Here is a 16037-nt window from a genome sequence, read left to right as displayed (position 1 = left end):
AATTACACATTTTGCATAATTAATTAATGGTAATTAACAAATTAATTAATTAAAATAATTTACTTCCCAACCTTTACCCCTATAAACCCAATAAACTGCACTTACATTTTAATTAAACAAAATTAATAGCACAATTAACATAAATACATAAATATATATAAATTAAATAAATATTAGAAAATAAAAAATATTCATTAATTTATTATGATTAATTTACTTCCCACCCTATACCACTATAAACCCACAACCTCCTACAGAACTAAAAATCACAAAATCTAAATAAATTAAATGCATTAACTACTAAAAAATTAACAAATATTTAAAATATAAAAAATAATTATACAAAAAATTAACTTTATATACATTTAAAGAATATATTAAAATACATAACGATGACAAAAAAACAATAATTTAAAAATCTATATTTTTGCAAACAATATTAATAGCTTAAATATTTTTAAAATCGATATTACTTAACTTCAAATCGATTTTCTTGCTGATTATATTTCCATGCCACGATATTTTAAACTCATTATTTTGTCTGAATATTGTCTCAGTCGTGGAGTGAGTGGATGTCATCGGTGGCGGCGAGAAGTGTAGTCTTGGTGCTTCTGAAACCGTTTTGGGAGATGTTGAGGCCATGCTTTCCTTCGCTGAACATGGAGAGTTGGGCATTGATAGCCATCTCCTTGACCTTGGCTGGGAAGGGGAGCAGGAGATGAGTCTGAAGTTCTTGAGGTCTGCGGATGGTTTCTTTAGCAGAGGGTTGATCTCAGCATGTTTACAGTCATTGGGGAAGGTGGCAGTCTCGATGGAGCAGTTGATGAGGCAGCAGAGGCTTGGGGAAACGGCGGTGGCTGCTCTATAGAAGATGTGGTGCAGGCATGGGCCCGAGTGGGCTCCAGAGTGGATGCTCTTGATGGTTTTGAGACTCAAGAGTGTCTCTGGTGAGCGTGGCCCAGTTGAGCTGGATCTGTTTGTGGTGTGGTGTTGTTGAGTGCGGTGGTGTCAGGTTGGTGGGGGGGTCGAAGCTGCCATAGATCTGCCTGACCTCGTGGTTGATGAAGGTGCAGAGTTTGTTGCAGAGATCTTGGGAGGGTGGGAGGTACGTGGTCTCAGTGTTGGGCCTGGAAAACTCCTTGATAAAGGTGAAGAGTTTTTTACTGTTGTTTGCATTGGTTGTTTTTCTGTCCAGGAGGGTGGTTTTCTTTGTGGTTTTGAGGCGGAGATGGTGCACGGTGATTGCAGCTTTGAATGTTGTGTGGATTTCTGGGGTTTTGTTGTTCCTCCAATTCTTCTCTAGTCATCTGCAGTTGCGTCTGGACTCGTGGAGGGTGCGACTAAACCAGCTGGGTTTCTTGGAGTGTTGCTTGCCAGGTGCCTTCTTGAGGGGAGCCAGGGTGTTGGAGCAGTTGGAGATCCATTGGTGGAGGTTGCATGCTGTGGTACTGTCAGCGGGGCGCCGTACAAAGTGGGTGTTACATCAGCTATATGCATTTCCATCTCTATGCATTTTTGACTTTTGGTCACTGCAAAATGCACAGCGTAGCTACATCTAAGATTTAGTGTCATGTTTGCTGCCGTGCAACTGGGGTGGACATGGGTCTGTGAAGCAGCCTGCATCCTGTCTTGTTGTGAGACACATTGTGGACTTACCAAAAGAATACAGGGCTTAGAGCCCACCCATTTTTTTTACCATTGGTTGGCTTTCCTGTCACTCTCATTTGCCTGCTTCTCATTTTTGTCTCTGCGTGTCATTCTTTTTTTTTTTTTTTTTTTTTGGTTAAAAACTTTTATTGAGCAACAAAATCAGGTTTACAGAGATGGGCCTACGACCGCACGGGCTGGCCGCTAAGAGCAAGGCACAATGTGATAAAGACATTGGTAGCCACTCCGGTGGTCCGGCACAAATCAGATACAAGATGTCGCCCACACTATGATACAAAATAAGGCATTTTTCATTTTTATGTATACAAAAAAAAAAAACATCAAAGAAAAAAAAAGGCGAATGCATACTAAACGGAGTCAGCCCAGGAGGGGGAGGGGAAATCCACTAATCAAGAATACGGAGTCATACTCAATAGGATAAGGCAAGGTGGGGGGGGCAGCGGGGAGGGCAAGCAACCAAAGGACAATATACGAAATTTCAGGAACGCCGGCCTAGGGAGGGAAGGTAACATCGGGGGCCTCAACCAATGGAGGAGTACAAATGTCTCCACGATAGGCGTTCCACTGACTCCAGATCTTCGCCCATGCCCTAGGTCTGCCCCTGGCTGTGTAAACGGTCTTCTCGCGGAACATAGACCAGTCCATGTTTTCTTCCCACACGGAAGCAGTGGGGGGCCTGTGCGAGCCCCAGAGTTGCGCTATGTCCCGCTTCGCAACCATATATCCCAGGGTCGCCCATCTGGTCTGGGCAACCGAACAGTCGGTAGGTTCCCACACGTTCAACAGGCATCTCCGGGCCTCCGGCCCCAAAGCAACGCCAGTCACATCAGTCATTACCGCAAGCACCTCAGACCAATAGGCAGCCACCCTCGGACACTCCCAAATAATATGAAGAAACGTAGCACTCATCCCACAACCGCGCTTGCATAAACCATCCGGGGAAAAACCCATCGCAACCAAACGAGGACCCGTAACATACACCCGGTGGAGGATCTTGAGCTGAACCAAACGGAGACGGGCATGGATGGCGACCTCTTTCGGAGAAGACAGTGCCGACTGCCAATCCTCGTCATCCAATTCCAGCCCGTCACCAACCCAGGCCTCCCTGAGTCGGACAAGCAAGTCAGAGCGATTGTGAATCAGCTTCTTATAAATCAAGGAGATAGTGCTATCGGGGAGATGGCCATCCAGGATACGATCTTCGAGGGGGGAAGACTCGGGGATGGCGGCATCAGAAGCCAGAACAGAAGCGAGGGCATGATGGACCTGCAAATATCGAAAGAATTCCCTATCACTCAAGGCATATTCAGTCCGAAGTGCCTCGAAAGACTTCACCGCTCCATTCGTATATACGTCACCCACTCTACAGATTCCAATCATGTCCCAGCGGTCAAATCCCTTTGACGTCCAGAGACATCCCAGACGTTCAGAGGCATAAAGCGGAGTCGCCAGCGTCACTCGATCATCCCATCCCAGGCTCACATTCGCCGCGCGCCACACACTAACCGCAATCCTGGTCGGTCCCGTAAGATGGCGCCCAGCTGACCTAGAATAAAGCGCTCTATTAAAATCCCCACCCGGCAGTTAGAATCTATCCATTTCAAAGGCTGGATCCCGACCCGGGGAGTACATGGAGTGGTTAATGGCAGATAGTTGGGTAGCCCAATAATATCTTCTGATATCAGGAAGCGCCATGCCCCCGTCATACCAAGGGATGGTGAGCTTCGCCAGGGCAATGCGTGGACGCCCGTCCCAAATCAGTTGCCTTTGGAGACTCTCGACCTCACGGAAATAAGTAGCGGGGATATCATCATAGGAATTCTGGAGTGCGTAAAGGAATCGTGGCAAGGACATCATCTTGAAAAGGGCGGCTCTACCCAGCGGCGACAAAGGTAATTTACGCCAGCGAGCGACGTCCAACCTCAGTCTTCTGCGTGTCATTCTTGTGTTTTTCTTTCACTGAGAATTGCCTCTGTTTCATAATTTTTGATTGTCTGTGTTTCCACTGCTTGATTTTCAAGCACTTTTGTTATCTTTTCAGTTGAGCATTCCATGATAGTGTTTGGTTTTTCTAGTTGCCTCCCTTGTTTACTACGCTCTTCCTACTCTACGTTTTGCTCTCTATTGTCTGTGTTCTCCTCCCAGCTCCCTTCATGTTGTGCTCACGCCTGTTCTACCCGATAGCTTTCTCACCTGTGTGATTCATCACTGCCTGTTTCACTTTGCTACCTCACACTCTGCTTCTTTCTCTCGAACAATATCCTTCATGTTGCTTCCCCCACCTGTGCTCTCATTTGTTGCCCATATCTTCTCATTCCACCTCCGTAATCCCACCATTGCATGATCGCCCATGTTGTTCTCCCGGGCCTACTCCGCGTTGAGCCCTTGCCCATAGCTTCGCCTCCCCTCACCTGTACCCTCTGTGTTGTTTCTGTTCCTCCGAGCCCTCGCTGCGTTCCACCCCATGTTGCTTACTCCCCCTGTTCCTTCCTCCACTGGCTTTGAAAAAAACATTGTTGTGCATTTTTTTCTTTTTAGTTACCCCTCCAACTCGATTGGTAATTAAACAGAAAAAGCTCCTGTATCACTTTCTAGGTGTGTGCCTAAAGAATTACACTAGCAGCCAAATCAAAGGCTTTTTAAAAATTCTTTAACCATGCTACATTGCATTGGAGGTGCTGCACAGAATGTTTAAAAACACATAAGCCAGATCCTACGCATGTTTAAAAACAGATTAGCAAGATTCGACAGAATATTGTGGCATGGGCTAGCAAATTTTATGGCACAAAAACGTACATTTTGTAGCACCCAAATGCAATTTTTGCTGCATTTTTGTGGCTATTTAGATAACTTAAAATGATTCCTTATTAGCCTTAAAAATTGAAAAGATTCCTTAGGAGTATTGCACTTTGAAATTGACATGTTTACAGTAATTTGGAGTGCTTCTGTGCTATACATTACTATGTGTTTGATTCTAATGCATACATCAAGCCAGCACAATGGTACCTGGCACCTGCTGACTCCTTCTTCCCCACAGAAACAAATCCTGCTGTTGAGTAAGCAAATGCCTGACAGGAATGCTGCTAAGTACTTGATTACCAGGAACCAGTCAGTGACTAAAAGCAGCATTCTGGCTAGGGTATCCAGCCTGAGATAGCTAAACGTAGGCATCCAAACTGGTGCATGAAGAGCAAGGTGCAAAGGTCAGTTTTCTGAACGTCCAGTTAATCTGCAAGAAAGCACTGACTGCCAGGGCAACACAGACATCAGTACCATGAAAAGAGCACACTTAGGGGCCGATTCCGATGGCGGACGGACTCAGGTCTGTCCGACATCGGTCAGGAGCCGTAACCGACCGACCTGCTGTCGTCGGTTACGGCCCTGGAAGTACAATGCTACCGAACCCTGTTCGGTTGCATTCGTATGCTTCACAATGGAAGCATGCATTTCAAGCAGAATGCATGCCTGCCTTGAGTAAAGCAGGGGTGCAGTTCATCCCTGCACCCTGTGGCCGGCACCCCAAGGTGCCGGCCACCGGGTGCAGGGATCAACAGAGGGGCACCATAGGTGCCTCAAGGCCACCATTTGGCAGCCTCGCACCCATGGGGGCCCTGCCAGGGGACCCCAGAGACAGTTTCTGACTGCCTTTTTGTACTGGAAACACCGGCACGTAAAGGCAGTGAAAAACTGCCATTGTACTCCCTCGGTCGTAAAAAGGCGACCAGGGGAGTACTGAAGGATTTTCGGATGGCAGACGGGCTCTCCGAGACCATCGTAAGCCAACCGTAAATCCGAGTCGGAATCCATTCTGACCGAGCCCATCAGAATGGCTCGGTTGGAAAGGAATCCGGACAGCACATTCCGATGCGATCGCACTTCCGACCGGAATTGGAAACGGCCCCTAAGTAGCACATGGCCTGACTTAGCTTTTCAGGGTATCGTTCTTAACTGTTCATCTCTGAATTTGTGATTTATATGTAATAGTTCTGCCACAGACCTCAAGTTTCACTCATCAAGAGTGGGACTGACACTTTTGGAAGTTGGGAGACCTCTCACTCACACCAGATTAGAAGTCGCATATGGTGAATACAGTGAAGTAGCAACAGCTCTAGTGCAAGCCAGGAAAATGGGCCCATGCTTCTTGCATAGAAATAATAAGCAATGACGAGGGCTCAGTGGGTCCTTCAGGTCTCTTGCCCGCGGTACCACTGCTCCTGCTTCACAACTGACAACTATGTTTTCGTTTGAAGTCTCATCATTTGCAAAAAGTTGCATTGTGGGAAGAATGATATTTACATAGAGTGAATGGGGTCAAGTTTGTGACCATTGCCTTGCCCCTCCACCACATTACTACCACTTTCTCACCATTTCATTGACCCTCTGGGCTTCAGTTCCTTCATTTTGGGATAAAAGGTGACATCTCTGAGCCTAAGTGCACAAATTACCTATCTGACGTAGGGGCTTCTCTGTCCCACGCCTGCCACTCTCACAAAGGAAGTGAATACCACGACTATCAGGTGGCACACAGGGGCTGGTTAAGAAGTGCTCCACGTGGAACCAATAACCGGTCAGCAAGAAAGCAGATGTGAATGATTCTCAATACATGTCTGAGAATGTGTTTACTTTCAATCCTAAGAGTTTGGTCTGGTTTTTTTTAGGTCTGCCATTAGCCAACACATTTTGGTTTTACTAAAATGATATGTATATAATATACAACTTTATATGGCCTATCAGTCAGTCCTGCTCATCCATTCGTCTGTTGTTGTGTCATACACCTTTTTCAACAGCGACTACAGCATATAGCAGGGGCAAATTGCCAGTCCACTTCAGCCATTAAATATTTACCCGTCTCTGATGACATTCTTCTCTGTCAGAAGATGCAAATCTGAGCACAGAGTAGCTCCCTTCAGTAGCAGGAACTACTGTGGGAATGTGTGCGTTTTGCAGTAAAAGTTTTTTTTGCGTTTAACCCGTGCTTTGTAATTTACATTGGTTAATACATGGCAGCTCTCCTATCAATAACATTGTAAAAAAAACATGGCAATACGAAATTAACATTAACAAGCTAACTGGGCTGCCTGTCAATGCCAGACCTAATGATTTTTGATTATGCAATTTTAAAAATTGGGGTCATCATGTTTGTTAGCCTGTTTTGTGATTAATTAAAAAATGGCACATTTGAAAGTGATGAGTCTCTCTTAAAGGGGCGAGCGAATTCAAAGTACAATTTCTGTTTATATTCTGTGATTTTCAAGTATACCCTCACCTTCAACCCTCAACAGCATATAAGAGCCATTAAAGGGTTTAATGTAGGGGAACGGGAAGTGGTTAACTATGTGATTTTGTGTAGTGTTACAAAGTGTACATTTTCACTTTCCATTATCCCTAACATTATGTTGACTAGACACCCAAGATCATGAAACTTTATAAACACGCAATAAAAAAAATGTAATCACATTTTTTTCAAGGTGGGAGATTTAGCCATTATTCCTAGTGTTCGAAATTACATATAGGTTAAGACATTTGATTATATTCACAGTATAAATGTTTGACTTGAGGAAGTCTTGTTAAATATGTGCAGGGCCACTAGCATTATGCGATTTTGAAGCCGCAGGAATTTTGTGCCTGATTATAAATTTGCTGCATTTGCCACATAATCCATAATCTGCCTCTTAATCTGCAGATTTTAGCAAAAGAAAAATGTTGTTTCTAACTCAAATGGATCAAATGTTACCAAAAATGTAGCAGCACATGCTGTCGCGCATTAGGGGGTCTATTGCAAACACTGAACGGCCCCCTTTCTATTGATTATTTCTGCATTTGGGAAATAGAGTGACTGTAATGAGGTGAGACATTTGCCCAAATGGTGATAACCTGTGTAAAAATCACCATATAAGGAAGTAATACTATCAAGAAATGTGCCACCTTAAACCACATAATTTGGCGTTTGTTGCCACATAATTTAGTCAACACTGCCACATAATTGTGTCCTCCAAACCGCATATTTCAAATTGCCCTAATATTTGAGACAATTCATACTTTTTCAAAATGGGAAAAAAAGTAGCACCACTAAAACATGTGGTTTCTTTTGAATTTGCGTAGGGAAATTAGAGCAAACACACACAAGTAGCACCAGCATTCTGCTAAGGGCAGAAGGTATGGAACCCAACTCTAAATGTTTAAAGAATGCTCTGCAAGCATGCGCTGCCTCTGAGGTTTGTTGTGGGGCGCAGTCCGCCCTGAGCTCCTTACAGCTGACATGATCAGCAATTTCAAAGAGAATTTGTATCGCAGGTGGAACTGTGACAGGGCTGGGCTGCAGGTCAGTGACTCGGGCATCAAAGCAGCAGACAGGAGAGAAATACACATCTCCCTTGTCTGCCGCAGACTTCGCTATTATTATGCCCAGTGCCTGCGTTGGGACCATAAAAAGGAGAGGGGGAGGAATTATAGCCATATTCAGGAGTTTTCACATGAGTTTTAGTATTAAGCATTGGCAAAGCCAACAGGTGTTGTCTATGTGAGGTCTCTTGCCTTTGCCAATGTTTCTTAGCCATGTTGCATCATAGCGCTTTTCTTTTTTTAACTTTCAGCCACGTTGCACTGAAGCCAGTGCTGCTGTATAATATGGCTAAAATAATATTGACAAAGCAAATATATCTCTCATAGGGAAGACCTATTGACTTTGCCAATGCTTGTTTTCATTGAGTGAGCACATCTACACCAATGAACAGACTACCATCATGTAAATGAATAAGATTGTAGACCTGCAGGCATTGGTGCAGTTTTTGCTTGGTCCTTTGCACAAAATAGCATTAGAGATTGATCTCTGAATTGTTCTAATAAATATTTTGAGTGTTGCTTGTAACCTGTATACATACTCTAGAGAAGATCATCCTTAAGTGGTACCTATCGGCGGGGTGATGCTTACATTCAGAATGCAAAGCCCGAATCCGGATAAATAAATAAAGGCAAGTATTTTACATTTTCCAGAACATATCTTTTAATCCCAACATACTGCAGACAACTCTATAGGATTCCTTTAGGGGTTCCTGCATATCTTGCATTGATCTAAAAAAACAATCTGTATGAGTCCCCCCCTCCTCCCCTTTGCTGAAATGTGAGATCTCTATGGCATATGTGATGGCGGTTGCCAAGAGCAATGCAGTGTTATCACTGCAAGGAGGCTAGAAGGAAATGGGTGAATTATGGCTTCTTTGTGGACAGCCTTCAAACAAATCACTGACTCTCAACGAGTTCCTTTAAGGCGAGGACACCTTTGTGGAGACACTGATGCACTACTTTAAAATAGCTTTCATTGTACACTCCGTTATCATGCTTGTAAACCCAGCAGCTCAGCAGCAGTCTGCATAGATGTACTCACAGCAACGCTGGCACATAAACTGATCTGTGATATGTGGAAAGGTAAATGGACAGGAGTGAATCAGTCATATGTAATGAGTCTAACACCTATCAGCCTTTCAGAGGCACCAGCCTGCTTGATAAACTGACTCATTTGCCATTATGCCACAATCTCTTTGAATCTACCTCATATAATTATATATGTATGTTCTGCACTTACCAACAACCACATGGAGAAAACATAATTGAGAAAATACTGAAATAAGTAAATATTGGCATACAGTCCTATAAGAACACACAATATAAATTACCAAGGAGAAAAAAGTTTTCAAAACATGCAATGAAGGGAGTGTAGCATAAACACAAACTGCCAAATTTCCCATGCTTTTGTGGCAATATGAAGCCATAAATAGGCCTTCATTGTACCAAAAAAATCAATCAATCAATCAATCAATCAGATTTATAAAGCGCGCTACTCACCCATTAGGGTCTCAAGGCGCTGGGAGGGGAAGGGTCCGCTACTGCTCGAAAAGCCAGGTCTTGAGTTGCTTCCTGAAGGAAAGATGGTCTTGGGTCAGCCGTAGGTGGATGGGGAGGGAGTTCCAGGTCTTGGCCGCCAGGTAGGAGAAAGATCGTCCTCCGGAGGTTGATCTGCGGATGCGTGGGATGGTGGCGAGGGCGAGGTTGGTCGAGCTGAGCAGGCGGGTGGACGTGTAGAAGGTGAGGCGGTTGTTGAGGTACTTGGAGCCCAGGTCGTGGAGGGCCTTGTGTGCGTGGGTGAGGAGTCTGAACGTGATCCTCTTGTTGACGGGGAGCCAGTGCAGGTCTCTCAGGTGGGCGGAGATGTGCTTGTGGCGGGGGATGTCCAGGATGAGTCGTGCGGAGGCGTTCTGTATGCGCTGGAGTCTTTTCTGTAGTTTGGCTGTGGTTCCTGCGTAGAGGGTGTTCCCGTAGTCCAGTCGGCTGGTGACGAGTGCCTGGGTGACCGTCTTCCTGGTTTTCGTGGGGATCCATCGGAAGATCTTTCGGAGCCTGCGCACGGTGTTGAAACAGGATGATGAGACGGCGTTGACTTGTTTGGTCATCGAGAGGGAGGAGTCCAGGATGAAACCCAGGTTTCGTGCGGGGTCGGTTGGCTTGGAGTTGGTGCCCAGGGCAGGGCGCCACCAGGAGCCGTCCCAGGCGGAGGGGGATGATCCCAGGATGAGGACTTCCGTCTTATCTGAGTTCAGTTTCAGGCGGCTGTTCTTCATCCACTCGGCGACGTCTTTCATCCCTTCGTGTAGGCTGGCTCTGGCGGTGGCGGGGTCGTTGGTGAGGGAGAGAATCAGCTGAATGTGGTCGGCGTAGGAAAAGATGTTCAGGTTGTGTTGGCGCGCGATGGCTGCGAGGGGGATTTTTGACAGACACAGAGGTACCTTAGCAACAAGAGAAAGAGGGTAAGTTTCAGGAAAAAGAAAACAAGCCCCTTGGAAGACAGCACCTGAAATTTGACCTCACTCTTTGCATGCCCAGCAAATGTGGGGGCATATTATCAAGGGGCCACAATAAAATTATCGCCGCTTTAGCATCCGCTTTCGGCCGAAAAGCTGCGATAATTTTATCGCAATATTAGCAAGGACACGCTAGCGCGTGTTTCCATGATTTAGCACCCGCTTTGCATCGCATCGTTAATGAGATGGCAAGTAGGCGTGCCTCAATGGACAACATGGGGAACTATTGTGAAGGCAGCTTCGCAATATTTACAACAATGCCCCGGCCAGCGTAGCGATAAACAAAATCGCAATAACCGGCCATTAAACGCTGGATTTTAAAGTCTACTCAACTCCAGTGTTAGGCATACTTTGCATTGGAGGTGGAATGTAGGGTTACGACCACAGGGTCATATCAGCAATGTTATCGCTGTTTAGCAGGGAACATCGCTGGTTTTCCAGCGATGTTGGGACATTTCCCTGCTAACGCTGGAATTTTCATCGCCAATGCGCTAAGCGTTGTAAATACAGCGCTAGGGAAACTCACGCTAGGCATGGCCAGCGATAATTATTGCTGCCGCTTGTTAATATGCCCCGTGATGAGATAAGAACAGGATCAACAAGTCTGTTTATTACAGAAAACGAGTCTCAAGTAAGAATACTATAAACACAGCTTTCGCAATTGTGAGGTACGAACTCAAGCTGGACAGCTAAAGCAAATAAACCCAGCAAATGGGAAGCAGGAAAACTTGAGCTACAAACCACAAAGCCCATAGCAAGCAACAGGCAGAATGCATTCCCAGGTCAATTTTTTGAAACTCCACAAGATTTGTTTCGCAAACCAAACAGTTGCGCTGTCCGGTAGGTTACGACTTCAAAAGTGCAACCTTTTTACAAAAGTACCAAGTTTGTAATCTTATTGTGAATTGCACAATCACTAAATCCTGGAGGGACTTACTGGCAAAGCCAAAAGGTCCCAAAGATGAGACCTACTGGCTTTTCCAATACTTGTTAAAGCTGAGAAGTGTCACATTCCCCCTCAGCACTGCAGCTCCATGCATTTGCAAACACTGCATGTGAGTAACTGGGCCACCACAGGATGTTTCTAAATTCGGCACCCCACATGCAGCAGCCTCCTAATTTGTGAGAATGGCCCAGGAGAGCGTTATATTTGAATCTCTTATCTGAGGAACAGAGAAATTCACACAATCAGCCCTTCTATTGCTCAACGAATTACAAGTGTGTAGAACTCCCATGCAGTGGAGTTCGACAAAGAACACCAGCAGAAAACAAACAGAAATTAACAGCAACTTTATTGTTTAAAAAATGCACCCAGCCATTTTGTTGACTCGCTAAAAATGTACTTTCCGAACACCACATGTTTGTCTGTTGAAAAATATTGTCACTTTCAATTCAACAATTTGGTTGCAAACTGATATGCAGAAAAAGCGCACGTGAAGTATAAAAATTAAAAAAACATTTTTTTAATTTCTCATCCCTTTGTTATTGTGGTCATTTTTTTTTAATAGTCCCGTTATCTGTTACGTGAGTGAGTCTTCTTATAAGGGCATGGCATCTCTTCTTGTGACGTTACTTTCTTTGACGTCACTGTTAATTGCATATGCTATTTAGCCCGTCCATTATTTCCCTTTGCACTTATTCCTCCTTTCTTACAGAGCGTTCCATAGTCACGACACAGTGTTATCGTAAAGGATATGTCACCCTTGTTCCTGTATTATTGCGTTATGCTCTAAGGAACGGGTTATGGCATTCAAATAGCAGTACATTTTATCCCACTTGGTGAGCATCAGAACTGAGGTTAATTAATACGTCCAAAACTGAGATCGCACTGTAATGAAATTTCAAGCACTTAGGCGCGCAATTTATTGAAATGAGAGGCAAATAAAATCTTCTCACAGCTGAATTTGTTTCGTTCACGTAAAATATGTGACCAGTAGTTACCTCTGTACCTGCAGTTCCAAGAATTTGAAGGGGAGTTTGAAACCAAGTGTTCCCTGCCTGGTTGTATCTGCGATACTAGGACTCAGAGGTAAAGAGATGTTATGAAACCTTTGTCAGCTACTTGTCGCGCAATCATCTCAGCTTATTACTCTTCAGCAAAATTTCTTAGCTTCGTGGCATCAAGAATGTCAAGCTAATTTTGAGAAAGTAAGAAAAACACACTAAACATATCAACTTTTGAGACTGAATATTCCAGAAATTCAGATAATGCACTTCAAACTCGTCAGGCTCCATCAAAGGTAATGATATGTGACAGAGCTGTGGTTTGGAAAGGCTAGGTTAATGGAAGGTTGCACTGATCCCAGCTGTCTGAAAAATGCAGCTTTCAGCACCTAATCAGGAAGACTGATAAAACAACACCCTTTCGAAGATGAGCTGTGTTCAGCTGTTACATGCACAATGCAGGTGTCTGTTATATCTTACTCTCTTTCATAGCTGCGTAGGTAGCAGTGTTAAACACAGGGGCATATTTACAAGCCCCTATCGCCACAGGAACGTCACTTTTTACGACGTTCCTGTGGCGATCGGGGCTTCGCCTTATCTAGAAGGCAGCGTTAAGCCACTTAACATGGTTTACAGCGTTAAGCCACTTAATGTGGATTAACGCTGCCGTGTGAATAAGGCCTCCTTTCACGCTATGCTTAGCGTGAAAGGGGAGGGCAATGGGTGTTGCCTGTGGGCGTTCTACTGCAACACCCATTGATTCTGACGCTGTCCCCTATTTACAAGAGAGGCGTAAATAGGCGGTAGCCCCAGAATTAAGACCAGGGAAAACTTGATCATACCCTGGCGCAACGAGGAGAAATGTTTCATTTCTCCTGGTTTTTGCTGTTTTCATGTGTGCTGCGTTGTGCACCCTGGGTGGCTGTTCGTGTCCTTGTAAATATGGCCCCTTTTCACGTAGCACTATGCATGAAAGGGGCGTGCCATAGGTGTTGCTGTTGGTTTCCCATGCAACAACCATGGCTTCTGCCGCATTTCCAGATTTACGAGAAATCGTAAACCTGGATATGCGTGCTGCAGAAAGAGGAAATCACTGTGTGATTGTTTTTGTGCAGGAAGGTGCCCCTGCTCTTTGTTGAGGCATTCCATTTGGTCTGTAACATGATTGGTTGTTCTTTGTACAGCGCTCTGATACCCGTGGGTCATTTTTGTGCTCTATAAAACTTCAAATAAAAGAATATATTTATTTTGTGGGGGGACAGACTTAAACATGCAACAGGGAATGTTCTATTTTGACATCAGTTGGTTGTTACATTTTAGTGTATGTCCTTTAAAGGAGGGACTTAAAGTAATTTTTTTAACTTAACAGTATGGCACCTCTGGCAAGAAGCCTCAAAATGTCTAGTGGTTCATAATGTACAGCCATTTATTAATCTTAGGTTACAATTTACCCCTCTTGGTAAGGATGAACATGGTTTTAGTATGATTAAGATTTAAGAATACCTCTGATATCCAGAATTATTAAAGCAATGCCTATAGCACTGGTTGTTGCTTGCAGAAGTCAGCCGATAATTCCTCTGAGTAGAGTTGGCATACGTATGAGTGCAAAACCTTGTCTGGCCAGGTAGATGCAAAGGGGCTCCATATTCATATTTAATAGCTTCAACGTGAGGATGGAACCCGGTGAGGTCCTGTGTTTGACATTGACACAAACTGGTGTCTATTAGCATGTATTGCACTGTGTGTCAGGTATTGCAGTGTCAGATGTGCCCCAGTGAGATGAAAGGGTATGACTCAGATCTTGGTGAAAGACACTATCAAAGACCATTATTGGGACAAGGAGGAGAAGCTCAACTTTGTCTGCTATTCAGAGAGAATTTGATACCACTTGCAGTTTCAGTGCTGTGGTGTTCGCAAAGCTTGACTAAATCTCCTCCAGTAGAATGTGGCAATCAACATGGGCATAGGAAAAAGTACATAAACTATGGTCATTCCTCTAGCCTGTCTCTATTCAGTTATTTACAAGCGGTCCCCAGTGCACTGCACCAGTTCCAAAAGTGCGTCATCAATCCATCACAGATCACGGTTCAAACTATGGAGAATGTTTGTACCTGTTTGTGTTATAATTGAACTAAATTCGATTCAACACTGCAACTGTGGAATCATTCCATGGCCTACTTAAGTTTAAAGTCTAACGTCACTCTCCCTTATTCTGCTATTTAATCAAACAGAACCAAAGACAAATTTAAAAAAACAACAAGCCTCCATTTTCTTCCTTAACTGGGTACACCACATAGAGTCAATGCACCATGCCCAAGTAGCCTCTGAGCAAGTCATGCAGCTACACTTTGATTGTTTTCAACTCAACTGATCATAATTTAAGGGGGATTTAACATTGCAGCTGAAACATTTATTGTGTCTAGATTTATGTGGGATCCATGCTTAAACAATGAACCTATTGACTTGTAAAGGAAATATAGACTGTCTTTGGGTCACAGAAACAAGTGAAGCTGCTCATCTGCTTAGTGAGCCAAATCTTTAATCCAGCCTACTTATTTCTCATTAGATAATACCTATAGCTCATGTAGTACACAATTGTTAAATAATGGCCCTCCCCATGGTCACCCCCAAATGTTTTACCTTGCTCCTCTCTTTTTTGCTGAATTTGTTTTTGTTGGTTGGTGTATTCATCCGGAGGTTCCTCTATTTTGTAATAGTGGAATTCTTTTGTTACAGCGTTTGCTGCTGGAAAGTGTAATCATGAATAGAATACCTCTGTCTGCCGATATTCATGGGCCTCTACCACGAATATGACTGTACCACCTCGTGATGTCAGTCCGTTTTTTATAAGTTTAGGAGTTATAGTTTTTCTTACATTTACCGGAATGATAATAGCTTCCGGGTCATTCTGTTGGAGAGTTGTGTCATCTATCAACAGTTGAGACGCTGTAGCATCTCTTTCTTCGTCACCCTCCGGCATTTTACTGACAACGTTTTTTGTTGCAGATCAAGTTTCAAGGAAACAAAGATTAGGTGCACAATATTTTGGAACACTGTATCCTTCAACGTTGACTAAACCAAAAACTAATACATAGGAATCTCTTCCCACTAAGTTCCTGCGGATTTTAACCTTTTACACACTCCAGACGTCTTTTGGAGTTTTTACGGAAAAAGGGTTCTGTGTGAAAAAGCACGACTGAGTTACTCTAATGTCTTGCGTTAGATTATCGCCTTACCAAACGTTGGGCGCCATGTAGTGTAGTTCCTATATTCCCAATTGGCTCTGCTCATTGGAATAATATAAACAGCAGTGTAGACGTAAGACTGAGGTCGACTAGGTCTCTACTGACTATATTAGACTTAATTAGTTTTGCCAGCTGGCTCAGAGGTCACTAGAAACTTTCTCGAATGTTCAGGAAAGAGTTAACTCTCCTGATTTAGACAAGAAGGGATTAGTTTCTGACAACTGCATAAACATGACAACTTTGCTCCCTCAGAATAAAGAGTGTATCTCTAGAGTCGTGTGAAAACAATAGACAGCTATTTCACTCAGTCAATCGTGCATACTTA

This window comes from Lissotriton helveticus, chromosome 8, assembly GCF_964261635.1.
Source record: "Lissotriton helveticus chromosome 8, aLisHel1.1, whole genome shotgun sequence".
Taxonomy (NCBI): Eukaryota; Metazoa; Chordata; class Amphibia; order Caudata; family Salamandridae; genus Lissotriton; species Lissotriton helveticus.
This window is presented reverse-complemented; position numbering follows the sequence as displayed.